The 19,023-nt window shown below is 43.6% G+C and overlaps 1 long non-coding RNA gene across 1 annotated transcript in view; it reads left to right on the top strand.

Annotated features, from left to right (window-relative positions):
- Window positions 1-19,023, top strand: part of LOC126298647 (uncharacterized) — a 117,183-nt gene that overhangs the window by 84,150 nt on the left and 14,010 nt on the right. The window contains exon 2 of the long non-coding RNA XR_007552637.1: window positions 4,079-4,140. This is a non-coding gene — a long non-coding RNA (uncharacterized LOC126298647). The remainder of the gene's footprint in view (window positions 1-4,078; window positions 4,141-19,023) is intronic.

The following is a 19,023-nucleotide window of genomic DNA, read 5'->3' as shown; positions in this document are numbered from 1 at the left end:
TGGGGCCCAATCAAGACATTCTCGTCAGCCCACACATATTGATTGTGAAAATTTACAATCTGATCACGTTGGAATGAAGCCTCATACGTAAAGAGAACAGCTGCACTGAAATGAGGATTGACACATTGTTGGATGAACCATTTGCAGAAGTGTACCTCTGGAGACCAATCGACTGCTGATAGTGCACACGCTGTACATGGTACGGAAACAACTGGTTCTCCCGTAGCACTTCCATACAGTGACGTGGTCAGTGTTACCTTGTACAGCAGCAACTTCTCTGACGCTGACATTAGGGTTACCGTCAACTGCACGAAGAATTGCCTCGTCCATTGCAGGTGTCCTCGTCGTTCTAGGTGTTCCCCAGTCGCAAGTCATAGGCTGGAATGTTCCGTGCTCCCTAAGACGCCGATCAATTGCTGCGAACGTCTTCCTGTCGGGACACCTTCGTTCTGGAAATCTGTCTCGATCCAAACGTACCGCGCCACAGCTATTGCCCCGTGCTACTCCATACATCAAATGTACATATGCCAACTCCACATTTGTAAACATTGCACTGACTGCAAAACCACGTTCGTGATGAACACTAACCTGTTGATGCTACGTACTGCTGTGCTTGATGCTAGTACTGTAGAGCAATGAATCGTATGTCAACACAAGCACCGAAGTCAACATTACCTTCCTTCAATTGGGCCAACTGGCCGTGAATCGAGGAAGTACAGTACATACTGACGAAACTAAAATGAGCTCTAACATGGAAATTAAGCGTTTCCGGACACATGTCCACATAACATCTTTTCTTTATTTATGTGTGAGGAATGTTTCCTGAAATTTTGGCCGTACCTTTTTGTAACACCCTGTATAAGATTGGTCTGTTGTGTCAACATAACTAGCCATGAACCTGTTGTGTCTGCATCAACCTGTTGTACCTGCATGAACAATGAACAATACCGCATCTAACACACCTTACTACAAGCTGGAAGTGTTCAGTGTCCGTAATAAGCTACAGTTGTGCTCTAGTAATTTTCGATAGAGCATCACAAGCCAAACCAGGTGAAATAATATATTGCGCAGGACCAAATTCATATGTTTTAAGATATATACCACCAACGTTTTCGAACTCATCAACAAGCAGCAGTACCCCCATTTTCAAATATAAATCAAAATACTCTCCTAGTGTCTTACTCTTGAATAAATTCCTTACACTGCAGTATCTTTGGTATTTGCCTTCTGTTATCATTCCGTCAGTTAATAAAATTTTAAACTTCACAATTAGAGGTATATTATTTTCCAGTATAAACGATTTATTACTCTCATATTCATACAGAAAAATGCCCTTCTAATTGTCAAAATTACACTCAATATTGTCAGAAAGCCAGCCTCTGTGGCCGAGCGGTTTCAGGCGCTTCAGTCCGGAAGCGCGCTGGTGCTACGGTCGCAGGTTCGAATTCTGCCTCGGGGAATGGATGTGTGTGATGTCCTTAGGTTAGTTAGGTTTAAGTAGTTCTACGTCTAGGGGACTGATGACCTCCGATGAATAGTCCCATAGTGCTTAGAGCCATCTGAATTGTCAGAAAGCCGGCCGCGGTGGTCTCGCGGTTAAGGCGCTCAGTCCGGAACCGCGCGACTTCTACGGTCGCAGGTTCGAATCCTGCCTCGGGCATGGATGTGTGTGATGTCCTTAGGTTAGTTAGGTTTAAGTAGTTCTAAGTTCTAGGGGACTGATGACCACAGATGTTAAGTCCCATAGTGCTCAGAGCCATTTGAACCATTTTTTGAATTGTCAGAAAAACATGTCTTCACCACCTTTCATTTGTCTAATTTCAAGCATAATGCACACTTTTCGAGGGAGCATGTCAAATATTTAAACAAATTCTTAAGTCCGAAATGTTATATTGCATCTCTTGTCTTGGTATATTACTGTAATATTGTTGGTAATGATTTATATTTGTCCAGATATTCGTCTTCAGCATCTCACTGCGCCGAATCGAGGGATACTAACGTAATGTCTTTCCCTGAACAAATTTTTTTCTGTCAAGTAAGCATCTCAAGATGGTTTTATGTCTGCATGAGGTAGTTCTCCGTACTGTACAGATGTGCATTCCATGAAGATTTTACAGTTCTGTGGAGGCGAATGATGTGAAATAAACAGGTATTATAAGCCTTCTGCCTGTTAGTATATAGGAAGATGGATATTGGTCGTACATATTCCTTTATTGAAATCACTGTTAGTTATGGTTGTCGGTGTTGTTATTGTCAATGTCACTGTTATGCTCTCTAGTCCGAAGACGGGTTTGATGCAGCTCTCCAAGCTACTCTATCGTATGCAAGTTTCTTCACCTCTGAAGAACTATTGCAACCTATATCTACATGATTACTCTGCAATTCACAGTTAAGTGCTTGGCAGAAGTTTCATCAAAACACCTTTCAGCTGCTTTTTTTACCGCTCCACTCTAGAACAGCATGCGGGCTCTGGTCTCAAGATTTTGTTATGATGATCATATCTCCCTATGTAGGTGGGCACCAACCAAATATTTTCACACTCTGAGGAGAAAGTTGTTGATTCAAATTTTACGAGAAGGTCCTGCTGCAGCATCCATTTGAGTGTGCATACTGTCTTCATCTCTTGGTCTCCTCCCACAATACCAAACTGATGAGCCCCCGATGTCAGTCAACTTTTGCCTTCCTAAATCTTTTCAGTATGCCCTCATCAGTTATGTGATATACCCATCTAATCTTTAGCATTCTTCTACAGCACCAAATTTCAAAAGCTTCTATTCTCTTCTTGTCGTGGACTGTGTATCGTCGACGTTTCACTTCCATACAAGACTAATCTCCAGATTACTTTTGACTTAAGATCACGTATTTGTAATATCTCGTTGTCTGTACTGTTTTTTTTTTTGCTAGTTATTGATCTTACAGTGGATGAGAACGTTCGTAATAGCACATGTTATGAGAATAAGAAGATTCCAAACATTCAAGGTAAATTCATTTCTCTTGATATATACGAGGGTTGGAACTTAAATAGTGGTAACTAATTATTTAAAGCTCGTACAAAATAGATACGTGTTTCAAAGTTGTACGTACGTTCAAAGTAGTCACCAGTATTGTGTATAACCCGTTGCCAGCGATGTGGAAGTCGTAGGATACTCTTAGCAGTGCCATTTGTGTTGACAGTTCGAGCGGCTTGGTCTATTGCCCTGCGAATTTGTAGCAGTTCTGAAGCGAATGCCGTGAAATGTTTCCTTCAGTTTAGAAATCGAGTTGAATTCACGAGGGCTTAAGTCAGTGCAGTGCAGTAAGTGGTATAGCACTTAGCACCCCCATTTGTCAAACAAATCAGTAACAGCTTGCACTGTACGTGCTTGAGCATTGTCCTGCAAAATGATGGTCAGGTCCTGCAGAAAGTGTCATCACTTCTGTCACTAAGCTGGTCGTAGGTTTTGTTCCAAAAATGAACATAGTCGCCGCTCCAACTTCGAGTTCCATCATAGTGTCGTATCAACTTTCCAACATCATCGTCATAGAAAGCAGCCGCCTGTGCTTTGAGCCAGTTATCTGCGCTGGTCTGCAGCTCGTTGTCTGCGGACAAATTCTGTCTTCATAGCTAGCGGTTCTTGTGAACAGAGATGAGACTGATCAAACACTTCTCACCGGAAACGCTGCAGGAGCGTCTTCATTGCCCCTGCATTGTGCGGCCGAGAATTGGCATGAAGGAGGAACTGCTCTGAAGGTGTGTTACGTGGGCTGCATGACACAGGCGAAATCTCTAGCCAGGCCCTCATACTTGGCGGGAGACGCTATTCCCTAGGCATCATTACGTGTTCACTGTTCACTCAAAACTGAAAAGAGTAACGCGACACGATCGACGGGCATACTAGAGACACTGTCCAACACAAGTTGTTTCCATTTAGCGATCGACCGGAACTTCCTTTCTGGACAACCCTCGTATTTTGTAGGAGCTGTAAATAAATAGCTGCCACTATTAAAGTCCAACCCTCGTATTACAGTTCACATTTTGTATTAATTAAGATCATCATTAGAAAATGCATTACCTTATGATTTCTTCTTTCTTTAACAGTTATTAATCTTGCTGAAGAAGAGGACGATGCTACCGAATTTCCTGAAGAGCTTATAAGATGGGTAATAAAACAGCACGCAGTTCATTAGACTGCATAAAAATTATGAGCAATCACTGCTATTTGCGATTTGAGAAATAATCTGGTTTATAATGAAATCTGTATCTAGAGTATTTTTGTTTGATATTCCCATCTCATTTCCTCTGTAATATTTTTATATTGTTTGTGACTCACGCAAGTAAGCATTACAGAGAGAGAGAAAGATTGAAGGTGATTCTGAGGCTGCAGATGTGTTTAGAAAAATATACACATGCAGGAACGGGACTCCATATTACTTACAGACTTAGGTACTAAATTTTACAATACTCATTGGAGAAGCAAATGGATAAACATAAGATTAACCGCAGCTCATCATTTGCCACATTGAAAGCTTCAGTCGTTGAGTGATTCAACAGAACTGTTAAAAGAAAAATGGTTAAACATTTCACAAAGAAGTGTTGTTTTAAATGGACTGTAATGGTGCAAGTTGTAGTCAATCAATATAATCACACATGACATAGAACAGTTAATATGAGATATGTTGATGTGAAAGATAAAAGCTATTTGTCTGTTATGTGTAATAAAACCAAGATGATACAGCAACGAAAAGTTAAATTCAAAGTCAGTTTGTTAGACTTAGTAGATAGGACAATTTTCGACAAAAGAGTCATCCGTATCTGTTCTACTTACATATTCAGAACTCGATCAGTGCAGAAGACAGCCCAAGAATGTGTCTGCTGGAAGATTACATGTTGCGACCTGTAGTAAGAAATACGTACAACACAGCACTACAAAAAAAAAAAAAAAAAAAGCTTTGTAAGAAGGAGAAAGAGAGAGAGTGTATGTGTGTGTACTGGCTTCTCTTTATGCAGACAAAGCAACAGTTTCCAGCGAGATATGTGTTTTATCTTTTGTCACCTCTGTAGCTGGGCATTTGATGAAATACTCTGCTGCTGACTTCGCAATGTGTTTTGCTATAGAACGAAGTCTTGCCCAGAAGCTACCCCTCGGTCTCTCTGTCCAACTTTTGAACCGTACTCAAGTGTATAATATGTTTCTCAGCAGTATATGTGTGTCTTGCTGATGATGAAGCTTACGCATTTGAGATGTGGAAATACTGCAACTTACTCCCTGTACGTACTTTGTTTTTTGATAAATACTTTTGAAAATGATACAATGAATTCAGATTCATACGTTTTTGAACATAATGAAAAACTCAGATTCTTCGGTTACTTTTGAACACAGTGCAAAATTTAGATTGTTTATATATTTTTTAACTGGACACAAAATTCAGGTATGTGTGTTCGCGCTGGCGCAAGTGTCTGTTGCTGGCGACGAAGCTTATAATGGCAGCTCTGAGAAGTACACTGTGACTGGCTGTTTCGTTTTAATGGCCTGTAAATTGCTGGGATACAACTGGCTGTTTCGTTTTAGTAGCTGCCACCATTCCAAGAAATGAGGTGTGGTTTCTTGGTCTGTGAATGACGTCGTAGGCAAGGGGGCGTGCATTGTCACGTGATGATGATGATGACATGATAGATGAGATGTGTGTGGGTTGTGAAGTCATCCGTTTACCCCTGCGTTTGTATGACCTTCAGCTGGCGGCTGAAAGTCACAGTGCGCCAACAAGCTGGTAGATATTACTCCGCTGCATAACTTTTCCCTTGTGTACAGGTCATAGATTGCGTTACTATTACCTACTCCGTGCAGTTGCGCTAAGTGACAGTCGCATACTTATCACATCATGTGGTACACTTCATGCTAATTTGATATCTGTTGTGCACTACTTTCATAGTGGTGCATTTTTATGGCCAGCAGTTTATAAGAGACCTGATAAGCAACGATGGTAGCTGCGAGGATGACGCAGTTGTGTGAAGGGAGTTGGTCTCATCTAATAACTGTTGCAGTATACAAGAAAAATATGTTCAAATATGTATGAAATCTTATGGGACTCAACTGCTAAGGTCATTAGTCCCTAAGCTTACACACTACTTAACGTAAATTATCCTAAGGACAAACACACACACCCACGCCCGAGGGAGGACTCGAATCTCCGCCGGGAGCAGCCGCACAGTCCATGACTGCAGCGCCAAAGACCGCTCGGCTAATCCCGCCCGGCAGGATGCAAGACTTACAGTGTCCAATGCTAGGAGCGAATACTTTCAAATGAGTCTCAGAACGAAGCGAATGCTCTTAAATAGACAGATGACACAATATCAATATAATCTGTTATAATAGACCCATAACCATCCATCCAGAGCAGTTTTAATATGGAAAGATAACATAAATTTAATGGTGGGGACCGATAATGCCAGTCTGATTCATTCAAAAACCCCTAAGGAACTGGATATCCTTTAGCTCTTAACACTCCAGCAATAAGAAGGAACGACAACGTTAATCTTATGATCAAAATGTCGAAGGTGGATGAGCTATAGCGATATGGAACTTTGGTGAAATTTCTCTGGATACCAGGTAACCATGCATGGGATTCAGAAAAATCGCTGTAGTAAAATAAAAAATGAATAAAAATAAAAAAATAAAGTAATAGTTTTCTCTCCTCACTGAAACTTTCCCAGTCACCACCACAGGACGGATGTTCGTCACCACAGGAAGGATGTTGGATATCCCCCAACTAGTTCGAACGACTCGACATTAAAAAGTGATATAAATCACCTGTTATTTTTGTCTGACTGGCGCCACGTCAACAAGGCATTGTCGAATCACGCCATGAAATAACTATGCCGGAGATACTAAGTTAGTTGAAACGCCAGTTTCCTATAGCCCCTGCTCTCTCATCATAAAATACAAGTTGTGGAATCATCATAGAGTTGTTAGGAGATTGTAACCTGCTCATGTAGCTGAGTCAGCGAGTACAGATAACAGCGCAACTCGTAGCACCTAAAGGGGAGGATTAGGTCGGTCATCGAAGTATTGTGCTTAGAATGCAAACAACAACTCGATTGAATACTTGGAAGCTCATCAGTGTAGTGAGGGATCATGGATGTACAGCGCAGTGGACGTCACACATGGATGGCAGGCTCTAAAGTGAGTGGACTGGTTTTGTGTAGGCGGCATAATCACTATAGCTGCCAGGATCCAGCTGCATGAGTCACTATATTCCAGTATGACCCCTTGATACGTTTGACGATCTCTCCCTTCTGAAGGCTATTGGAAAGAGGAAGGTTGGGATCTGCTGGACTCTCTACTCAATGCGACGTGCTGCAGACCAGTATTCAGTGACAATATGGCCGGTCAGATGAGCTACACTGTGAGCCGACAAATCAACATCGCTACTGCTGACAGTATCACCCCGACCAGACTTGTTTTGGTTGATTATATTCAATCTAATCTGGTGGTATGACAATTTACCGACTGTCGAACTTCGAAACATGGATAGTTCTGCCTTTCCAGCTACTTGTACGCTCATTTCGTGCATTGTAAACTATCAATGAGCATAATTTGTGTCAGCCATTACAATAACGCAACTGCTACGCTTCTCTGTTCATCTATATTTCTCAACCGATGTGATGTGTGATTGGTTGCTTCTGAACAGCGATTCCAATTAGCACATCGCTTTTTCGGGTTAATATCCTTTCCTTACAGTCTATCAATATTTTACCTCAAATTTCGGTGTTTTTTCGTAGTTTCATTGCCGTGGGTGGACAGTAAAGGAAGATAGTTCTGAATGTCCCATCGATGACGAGGTTATTAGAACACGAGCTCGATTTGGGGAATGGCACAGAAGGGAATGTGATGAGTCCTTTCGAAGGAACCATCCTGGCATTCGTCTTGAGCAAATTAGGGAAATTATGGAAAATCTAATTCCGTGCTGCTGGACGAAAAGTAAAACAAAGTTCATGGTAGTAGGAAGAAGAGCTCATTTAGGACCAAACCATCTAAAAATCGGAAATCTAACAATACAGAAGACAGACATATTCACGTACCTCGATGTCAACATCAACCAACAAAACCTTATAGAACAAGAGACAGTAACAACAATTCAAGCCAGGGAAGATGTCTAGGAGCTACGCACTACATCATAAGATGGAAGTTACTATCTAGGCAGACAAAAATAAGAATATATCAGACCATGATCAAGCCAATAGTGTGCGATGCAAGTGAGACATGGACTCTGATAAAGGAAACAGAGAAAAAACTCAGCACTTTCGAAAATAAAATACTGAGAAAAATGTATGGACCAGTGAAAGAAAATGAACAGTGGAGAATAAGGAAAAACAGAGAACGCAGACAATTATACACACAGCCTGACGTCGTACCGAGTGTGAAAATTAAGATACTAAGATTGTACAGACATGTGAGGAGGAGAGGGAAGAACCCGGCAATAAAGGTTGTAATGGATGGAGAAGCCGAAGAAAGAGGCCTCTGGGACGGCCGAGAATGAGATGGAAGGATAATACCATGGGAGACATGCAGATACTGGGTCTGGGATATGAAGATGCAGATGACAGGAAAGTGTGGAAGGCTGGATTGAGTGAGGCCGAAGACCGGCTGTGGTTTGTGTGGCCAATATAAGTAAGTAAGTAAGTAAGTAGGTGGACGGATATTTGACCTCCCGTGCTCACGAAACTGAGTCCTGTATCTTACAAACGGGCCACCTCGCTCATTTGCTATGGATAGTTAGCAAAGAAGTCTATGCGTATTGGATGTACAAGTAGGAAGCGAGAACCAGTTTCGAGAGAAAGGAATGCTGGAAGGTCTCTGTGAAATATCACACGTAGGGAAATACGACAATAGCAGAATTAGAAGATTCGAAGACAATCGGTACTTCAATCTAAGTCTGACATGACATCGCCAAATAAATTCGATAGAGGTCAAATGATAACCGTCAGACTAAACAAAAGCTCCAAGATACTTAGGGTAGCATTTAAAGTTTGTAAGACTGTGCCAGTACCACGAAACTTGAGCCGAAGCGCAATATTTAGGACTCTCATATACATGCGACAACACGTCTTCAGATTTCATGGTGCTTCTAAACTACCAACAGTGATACACAAAAGCTGAAATGCTGAAGATTTCACCTACATATTAGCGGACATGAACATAGAGTGTTTTCACACACATTTCAACATTTTTTGAACATGGAGTGTGTGCACTCTTGGCCTTTATGATCGTTGGAACTCTGCTAGGGACACTTCACTTTCAGTGAGATGTATGAGAATCTGTGGAGGAACAGCAGCCCATTCTTCCTCAAGAGCCGAAACCAGAGAAAGTAGTGATGTGGCCGCTGGGGTATGGAGCGAAGTCGTCGTTCTAAGTCATTCCAGAGGTGTTACATTGGCTTGACGTCGGGAGTCTGGGCACGCCTGTCCATTTCAGGAATGTTATTCACAAACCATTGCCACACACGTGCTGCTTTATAAAGAGGTGCTTTGTCATACTGAAACAAACAACAATCGAATCAGAACTATTCTCCTACTGTACGAAATGCTGTAAAAGGTTTATATCCTTCCGGATTTAGCGTTTTCTTAAAACGCGATAAGGGTACCACACCCTAACCGCGAACAATATCGCTTAGCGCCACGCCACCAACTCCATACTTCAGTGTTGGCAGTAAACGTGATGGCGGGTAACGTTCTCCAGGCATTGGCCAAACCCAAGCCATACCATCGGACTGGCACAGGGTAAAACGCGATTTATAACTCAAAATCACTCGTTCCGTCACCCAAGTTCCACCGGCATCGCTCTTTACACCATCTCGAGCGTCGCTTAACATTGTTACAGAAACATGTGGCTTATGAGAAGCTGCTCGTTCAGAATGTGTTGCGCAATGCGTGCCTTCAATGCAACTGCGTTTGCAGTCGGAACACTGAACATAACATCTTTCAGATAGCCCCACAGTCACACGGGATTAGATCAGGTGATCGGGGCGGCCAGGCTGTAGGGAAATGGCGGCTGATAATTCTAGCATTTCCCAAATGGTGCTTCAGCAACTGCTTAACTGGATTTGCAATGTGCGGAGGTGCGCCATCTTGCATAAAAATGATCCCATCCACACATTCACTCTGTTAGAAAGCTGGAATGACGTGGTTGCGCAAAAGACACTCATAGCGCTTACCAGTGACGGTACAGGTAACAGGACTGGAAGCACCTGTCTCTTGGAAAACATATGGCCCTACGATAAATGACGCCGTAAACCCGCAACACACTGTGACCTTTTCAGGATGAAGTGGTACTGATTTATTTGCGTGTGAATTTTCCATTGCCCATAATCGAAAATTCTGTGTATTGACATATCCTGTCAGATGGAAGTGGGCTTCGTCTGTCCACAAAATCTTCCACTGCCAATCATTGTCCATTTCTATCCGAGCAAGAAATTCTGAAGCAAGGGTCTCCTTGCTGGCAGGTCAACAGGAAGCAACTCGTGCGCATGGGTAATTTTGAATGGATATCAAGAAGGATGTTTTGTAGGATTTTTCACACCGTGCTCTCGGGTATGTCCCTACACGTTTGCACACCACCACTCGTCTCCTCCTGCATTGCATTGGCCACTGATTTCACTGACGTCGAATCAATTGGTTTCCTCCCTCTACCAGGTTGCAGGCCAAAAGAACCCGTCTTTCCGAATTTCCTTATCATTTTCTCCAGACCCACGGCAGTCATTGTACCAACGTCTTTTTTCAAACCCTTCAGTGTGTGCAACTTCTGCAGAGCGACGTCTGCACAGTCATCATTCTTGTAATGCAACTTTGCAAGCAGAGCGCGATCCTGCATTGAGACAGTCACGGCGAACTTCGCAGGCGCGAAAGGAGGAAAAACCGTCTACCCGGCTTGTTTATGGCAACTTCAATAAGTCGTGCGCTTGACAGGTGTTTTCATTTACGTATTCTGACACATACAGCGCCATCTATAGATCAATTTTCATACTAGTTTTTTTTTCTTCTGGCATACATTTCCCCCCTTCTTCTGTAATATCCCGTTGCAGTTTGACGTCATTCTGACCAGTGGTGTTTTTTCTACAGCTTTTAAAAAGTTTAACTTTAAATATAATCACCCTGTATAAAAAAATATATGTTCGAGGAAATATTATTTGGTCTTAAGTGTGCGCAAGTGAAGTGCCACGCCTCTTCACACAGCATCCGTCTGAAACACGTCACTGTATTTCGGACGTGCGTATTTTGTAATGAAAGCCATCAAACATATATTCAGCGGAGTGGAAATTAAAATGTTCTGTGGCTTCTCGATTTGATTATGTCTATTTTGTCACTGTCTGCTAGATAAAACGAAATACGCCTCGCTAAAAGTGCAGCAGTTGTAGCACACGCCAAATAAGCGAGACTGTTTTGGTACAAATAATCATTTTATCTACCTCATTTATATAAATAACACGACAGAATATAATTCATGATGAACCAGGATCAAATGCCAATTAGGCCTATTACAAGTAAAAAGTTTTATGTTAGGAAATAGTTTCACATTTCATTCCTACGCTCCAGTTTCTCAATCATGAGGTCGAAAAGTAGTAGTAGCATGAAATTATTATACAAATTTGGAATCGTCATAATCTTCCATATAATTTGTGTGATGTCCCCGTTTCTTCTCCTTCCTCGTTCTAACAATCTTCCAATCACTAATTCTGTAACTATACCTGCCATTGTCAACCGGTCGTTGTGGCCGAGCGGTTCTAGGCGCTCCAGTCCGGAACCACACGATTGCTACGGTCGCAGGTTCCAATCCTGTCTCGGGCATGGATGTGTGTGATGTCCTTAGGTTAGTTAGGTTTAAGTAGTTCTAAGTTCTAGGGGACTGATGACCTCATATGTTAAGTCCCATAGTGCTCACAGCCATTTGAACCTGCCATTATCAAAACGTATTGCCCGATTAACTTCACAAACTGTGCCAGAATCAGCGGTTTAGTTAGCCCGCGTTTATTCTCCGGTTAGGCGTTATTATGTGTTCGTACAACGCGTTTTCCGCTCTTTCCCGAGAACAGAACTTAAGCGGCTGCTAACCAGGGACTGAACAACTGGTCTTGAGTAGTGTAGCGACCTGGCAAAAATTTTCTGCACTCTTGCAATCTAAATCTAACAATTATAATAACGCTGTTCATTCGCACATTCAGTCAACCACATAAACAAACAGCGTCTGGCATTCATTCATTTATTCAGCTTAGCTCGTATAGCCCCGTCTCCTTTTGTCTGCGGGAAAGTTTTTTATTTCTAGATACGATGGGGATTTCCCTGGCAGAGACATTACGTACCATATGCATGCATTCAAAAATCATCTTATGGAGGATGTGGTCAGAAATGTTCAGGAGCCAACAGAGATGCGTTTCAAAATAAACTGAATAATCAATAGACGCCAGGCGCTTTGTAAAATAAGGTTTTCCTTTCTTCAAGAATATGAATTTGGCGCCCTCCCCCCCCCCCCCCCCTGAAATTACTGACCGGGGCGATACCCTGGCTTTGCCCCCCACCCCCCTCCCCTCCCCACACCCCTGTAGATCCGGGCCAGCAATCACATCACCAACAATGGAATTGGGCAACTTTAGAAGAGTTGAAATCTCCTTGATGGATTTGTTACTCAGGTGACATTTAATGATTTGTCCACGTTCGAAGTCACTGAGGTCTTCTGACCGAAATATTCTACTATTACTGCCTGTCTACGGGCACCACAATACTCTCGCCTACTTTTACACTGGTGGATCCGGATCTCGTGGCATATAGTGATTAATTCCGCATTACATAGGAGTGTCAGGGTTCTTTTGATCAGATAATGTGTATACTGCCTGACAAAAAAGTGAAGCATCTAGAAGACATGGTAGGAAGTCAATGTAGCGTCATATACGACCACATCAGTGGCGCGTATGCAAATGATAAGAGTTGCAGTTCTTTGTGACATGTAGAACGATCAGCAGAGTGCGTTAGTGTCATTCGTGTTTAGTTCAAAATGATTCAAATGGCTGTGAGCACTATGGGACTTAACATTTGAGGTCATCAGTCCCCTAGAACTTAGAACGACTTAAACCTAATTAATCTAAGGGCATCACACACATCCATGCCCGAGGCTGGGTTCGAACCTGCGACCGTAGCGGTCTCGCGTTTCCAGACTGAAGCTCCTAGAACCGCTCGGACACACAGGCAGGCTGTTGGAATATCTTTCTCCACTATTGGAAGGGCTGTTGCTGCTGATATAGAGAGGGCTAAGTAAACTTATGATCCCCGACATCCACTGCATGATCATCAGGCTGTAGTCCGTCGACTGAAGTCGAGAAAGAGCTTCATCGCCAGGGCTCAGCCACTAGAGGGAACACCAGAGTCTAACCGCATCGCCAGGTGGAAGAGCAAGCTACCATCTGATATCCATGTAAAGGAAGAGCTAGCTCCAGGAAACGACTTGGCCTGCCCTATTTGGAGATCGCTCAATCGTGGGGCGTTCCTCTATGCAAGACCAACATGAGAAAATGGGGTATTCTTCCAGCTAATGGAGATACATCCTGCGAGAGCGGAACAAAACCCGGCGCACCTGCTAATATGCCATCAACTTGAACAGCCCTGCACAACACAGGACCTGATCGAGGGAACCAACAATGCCATCGGAGTTGCTACCATCTGGAAATGCTGACCGGACACGGAAATGAATGAATGACCATAAGGGAGGGTCGTCGTATTGTGCACCAGGCTTATCGAAGCCCCTTCGCATATGCACCGACCATCTGAGAACCAGTAATGTTCTGCCTGCAACATTCTGTGTTATTCCGCACCACTGATCAGAGACTAACAGCTATCGGACAAGGGACTTACCGTCTCATGATTAGGCTGCCGTTAACACCACAACACAAAAGACTGTATCTGGAGTTGTGTCGTGACAGGGTAGCATGAACTGCGGATGAATGGTGTCGCAGGGGTCAGGCATTTTCTCTGCCTCGTGGTGACTGGGTGTTGCGTGATGTCCTTAGGTTAGTTAGGTTTAAGTAGTTCTGAGTTCTAGGGGACTGATGACCATAGATGTTACGTCCCATAGTGCTCAGAGCCATTTGAACTAATGGTGTCGCATGGTGCTCAGTGATGAAGTGTAGTACTGCACTACCCCGGATTACCATCGTCAGTGAGTATAGCTGCGACCTGGATAGAGGTCTCATTATTCCACATCTTTGGAGAGGAATAATTTTGTTATTACTAGTGCCATGGTGTTGGGAGCCATCGCATCTGACTCCAGGGAACGTCTGGTTGTGATAGAGGGATATTTGGCTGCACAACGATACGTCACGGATATTCTGAGTCCTCATGCTTTACCTCTCATGCGTGGATGGTGCCATTTTTCAACAGCACAATGTCCGTCCACAAACGTCACGTGTCTCTACGAACTGTCTGCATGATTTTGGGGTACTACTGTGGCCAGTTCGAATGTAAACACTGTCCCAGTCTCGTTATTCAGCATGTCACGTACCAGTTACAACAATTGTGGGCTAGATTGCGTCATGAGAGGATACAACGCTTTTATGACACCCTTCTCAGTCGGATGAGTGCATGAATCCAGGACACAGGAGGTGCAACGTCATGCTGAAAAGTGGGCTCATTGTACCAAGTTCTGGACTCGATTTTTTAATCACTGAAATGACATCACGTACCCCCTCAACCCGTGAAGTTTGCCTCACTCCTTCCTCCTCTTTGGATTCTTCATTTCTTGTATCATGTGGTGTAATGATCATCGAGACATCTGAGTCTGCTGGCCGGTGTGGCTGAGCGGTTCCAGGCTCTTCAGTCTGGAACCGCGCGACCACTACGGTCCCAGGTTCGAATCCTGCCTCGGGCATGGATACGTGTGATGTCCTTAGGTTAGTTAGGTTTAAGTAGTTCAAAGTTATAGGAGACTGATAATCTCAGATGTTAAGTCCCATAGTGCTCAGAGCCATTTGAGCCATCTGAGTCTTGAGCGAAGTTGTAACTTGATAAAATGGTATCCGATATCAAACCACGTCAACTGAAATAACACTTTAGAGCTTTTGGAAGGTGCTCAACCATCGTCCCCAGGAGTTGAGACTTCTGACTGCCGGTATAAGCAAGGAGTCTGTGTTACGTAAGTGAGGCAACAGTGTCCAGAACATTCAATGGTGGCCCGAACTGGCGTATATGAGGCAGAAACCTTGCCTGTCCCGCTAGTCAGATGTTTTAACTACTGTGGAAAACGGTGCTCACAGCTTCCGAAAGCTCGAAAATTTTATCTCAGCTTACGGGGCTGGAAATCCAAGAACATTTTATCCTGCTGCCATCGTTACGTAGAGCAAGAGATCACAAAAAATTAATCATACAATAATCATAATTTACACTATCAACAGAAAATTCGATTTTATTACAATTCCAGTAAATAATATTGTACTGGTTGTACTTAACGGCTGAAATTCTTTGTCAGTCATAGTGGCTTATATTTATGACGGTTTTCGTATATCTTTTGAGTTTAATACCTAGAAGACTTCATCCAATTAGCCTAGGATTACTCCGCTAGGAAAGTGCTCATTTGATTAAACTGCTGTTGTGGGACATTCCAAATTTCTACCACAAGCGTTAGTTAACACAAAAAATAGGAGTATAACATATCGTGTGTTCAAAGAATTGGTATCTAAAAGTTCGAGATACTACGAAGTTGTCTACAAAAATCGAAGAACGAATGAGATAGAGGAGAAAAATCTTGAAAACTTTTAGTGTAACAATATTCTGAAACAGAATACTTCCTTACTGAAAGGGATATTTTATGACATCAACCTAAACCCTTTCTCTGTCTCTCTCTCTCTCTCTCTCTCTCTCTCTCTCTCTCTCTCTCTCTCTCTCTCTCTAAAAAACACACACAACGGTACAGGAAAAGGGTGGGATAATGCATTATTTTGGGCCTTTCTGTCTAAATAAAGCATGATTTAATCTCTTTGTCGTATGTGAGAATTTAGAAAATGCGATGAAGAATTTATACTGACGGAAGAAACTGAAGTTAGATTATTGTGACAGTTTGTGTTTTGGTAATATCCGTGGCTTTTTACTGACGGTAGGCCTGTGGCTGGCGCTGCTTTATCGTCACAGTGCGGCCGGAATTTAATAAGCTACGCCGACGTTACGAGTGCACGCCGGAGTGCCCTGGAAGACGTAGCGCTGCAATTAAGTGTGACTGCTCCTAGGCACAGCGTGTTCCTGTATGCACAACCGAAAACCTATTATTTAAATGTAACAGCTCCGCCCATCGGACTCAGTAAGGAATATATATTGATCACAAGCGCAACAAACCACGGGTCATTATAATTACCGGTTTTCAATCTTTTACTTTATTATTCGAAGGCGGATTTGGTTTTGTTTCGTTTTTCTTTTCCCTCCCGAACTCGGCTGACTCCTACCTAAACACCGCCCCGGGACTTAACGACTGTGTATTCAATAATCTGTGTAGTTCGTAATTAATGCATCTTCCGGGCAGCTTTTATCTGCTTGGAAGGCGGCAGCGAACCGCTGCTGCGCACACGGGCAAACGTCTGCTGTAGTACGTCACTGGACTCGCCAACCGTCGCTCTTAGAGGGGGAACGCCTCAGATACGGCCGACCGATTAGGCTCGTATTTGACAGGTCACTTGTGGACAACCTAAAATGAAAGATTCTAGGCTGTTTTTGGTTCAACACACCCAGCGCTTTTAGAAAACCACCCATAAATTTCATAACGCACAGTCGCCTCAAAACTGACGGATTCGAGAGATAAATGAAAACTGAGCACTTTACATTAGATGTGCGGTCCGCAAACGCTTATTTTTCTAGGGCTCAAGGAAAGGAACTTTTACGAATGCCGCTTGTGCACCAGCAAGGATTTTATTTATTTATTTATAGGTATCCAGAACATAACATATTAAATATGATTTATCATACATAGCGTATCATGCATACACTACTGGCCATTGAAATTGCTATACCAAGAAGAAATGCAGATGATAAACGGCTATTCAATGGACAAATATATTATACTAGAACTGACATGTGATTACATTTTCACGCAATTTGGGTGCATGGATCCAGAGAAAAAAGTACCCAGAACCACCTCTGGCCGTAATAACGGCCTTGATACGCCTGGGCATTGAGTCAAACAGAGCTTGGATGGCGTGTACAGGCACAGCTGCCCATGCAGCAGCAACACGATACCACAGTTCATCAAGAGTAGTGACTGGCGTATTGTGACGAGCCAGTTGCTCGGCCACCATTGAGCAGACAATGTGCTGGCCAGAGCAGCAGTCGAGCATTTTCTGTATCCCGAAAGACCCGTACAGGACCTGCAACATGCGGTCGTGCAATATCCTGCTGAAATGTAGGGTTTCGCAGGGATCGAATGAAGGGTAGAGCCACGGGTCGTAACACATCTGAAATGTAACGTCCACTGTTCAAAGCGCCATCAGTGCGAACAAGAGTTGTCCGAGACGTGCACCCCATAGCATCAAGCCGGGTGATACGCCAGTACGGCGATGACGAATACACGCTTCCAAAGTGCGTTCACCACGATGACGCCAAACACGGATGCGACCATCATGATGCTGTAAACAGTACCTGGATTCATCCGAAAAAATGACGTTATGCCATTCGTGCACCCAGGTTCGTCGTTGAGTACACCATCGCAGGCGCTCCTGTCTGTGATGCAGCGTCAAGGGTAACCGCAGCCACGGTCTCCGAGATGATAGTCCATGCTATTGCAAATGACGTCGAACTGTTCGTGGAAAGGGTTGTTGTCTTGCAAACGTCCCCATCTGTTGACTCGGGGATCGAGACGTGGCTACACGATCCGTTACAGCCATACGGATAAGATGCCTGCCATCTCGACTGCTAGTGATACAAGGCCGTTGGGATCCAGCATGGCATTCCACATTACCGTCCTGAACCCACCGATTCCGTATTCTGCTAACAGTCATCGGATCTCGACCAACGCGAGCAGCAATGTCGCGATACGATTATCCGCAATCGCTGTAGGCTACAATCCGACCTTTATCAAAGTCGGAAACGTGATGGTACGCATTTCTCCTCCTTACACGAGGCACACAATAACGTTTCACCAGACAACGCCCATCAACTGCTGTTTGTGTATGAGAAATCGGGTGGAAACTGTCCTCATGTCAGCACGTAGTAGGCGTCGCCACCGGCGCCAACCTTGTGTGAATGCTCTGAAAAGCCAATCATTTGCATATCACAGCATCTTCTTCCAGTCGGTTACATTTCGCGTCTGTAGCGCGTCATCTTCGTGGTGTAGCAATCTGAATGGCCAGCAGTGTATACTCCATGTGCTGACCAGAATTCCGCTGCACAGACTGGCTTTTCATTGACGATAATCAGATGGTCCATGGCCACTGATTCCGACAGTTTCCTGCAGTTGAGTAGGTGCTGATGGTCTTGAGGTTCACCATACTTACATAGTTCGTCCCCTGAGATGTAACCTCATTTCTTCATCTACTCCTTACACCGAGATACTCCAGTTCTCATTCTGCTGGGTACTTTCTATGTCATGTATGGGAGATGATGACCTGTAGCAAGTTCTTCCTTGGGGTTGTCCCAGTATTTCTCTGATAATGAGCTACGCCAGAGTTGTATCCTATGGCCTGCAGGTGATGTCTGGATTAGTTGCGTTGCCCGGAGAAAACTTTTTCTCGTCTTGAATCTTGGTGTTTGTTGTTCGCATCCATACAGGGAGTGTCTCTGATTCGTCTCCTAATTCTTTATTTCCACTTCAGCTGCTGTTCTCCTTCTGATGTCTGGAGGTGCTACGCCCATGAGGTGGTAGATTTTGTCAATAGGGGTTATCCGCAAGCAGCCTGTTACAATTCGTCCTGTTCTCTTCTGGGGCTAGTGGCTAGTGGCTAGTGGCTAGTGGCCAGCGAAAGTGTTTAAACTCGGAAGAGTGTTCCTAGAGCCACTTTGTAACAATTATGGACGTACGGGGTGTC

This window comes from Schistocerca gregaria, chromosome X (assembly GCF_023897955.1).
Source record: "Schistocerca gregaria isolate iqSchGreg1 chromosome X, iqSchGreg1.2, whole genome shotgun sequence".
In the NCBI taxonomy this organism is placed as follows: Eukaryota; Metazoa; Arthropoda; class Insecta; order Orthoptera; family Acrididae; genus Schistocerca; species Schistocerca gregaria.
This window is presented reverse-complemented; position numbering and strand designations above follow the sequence as displayed.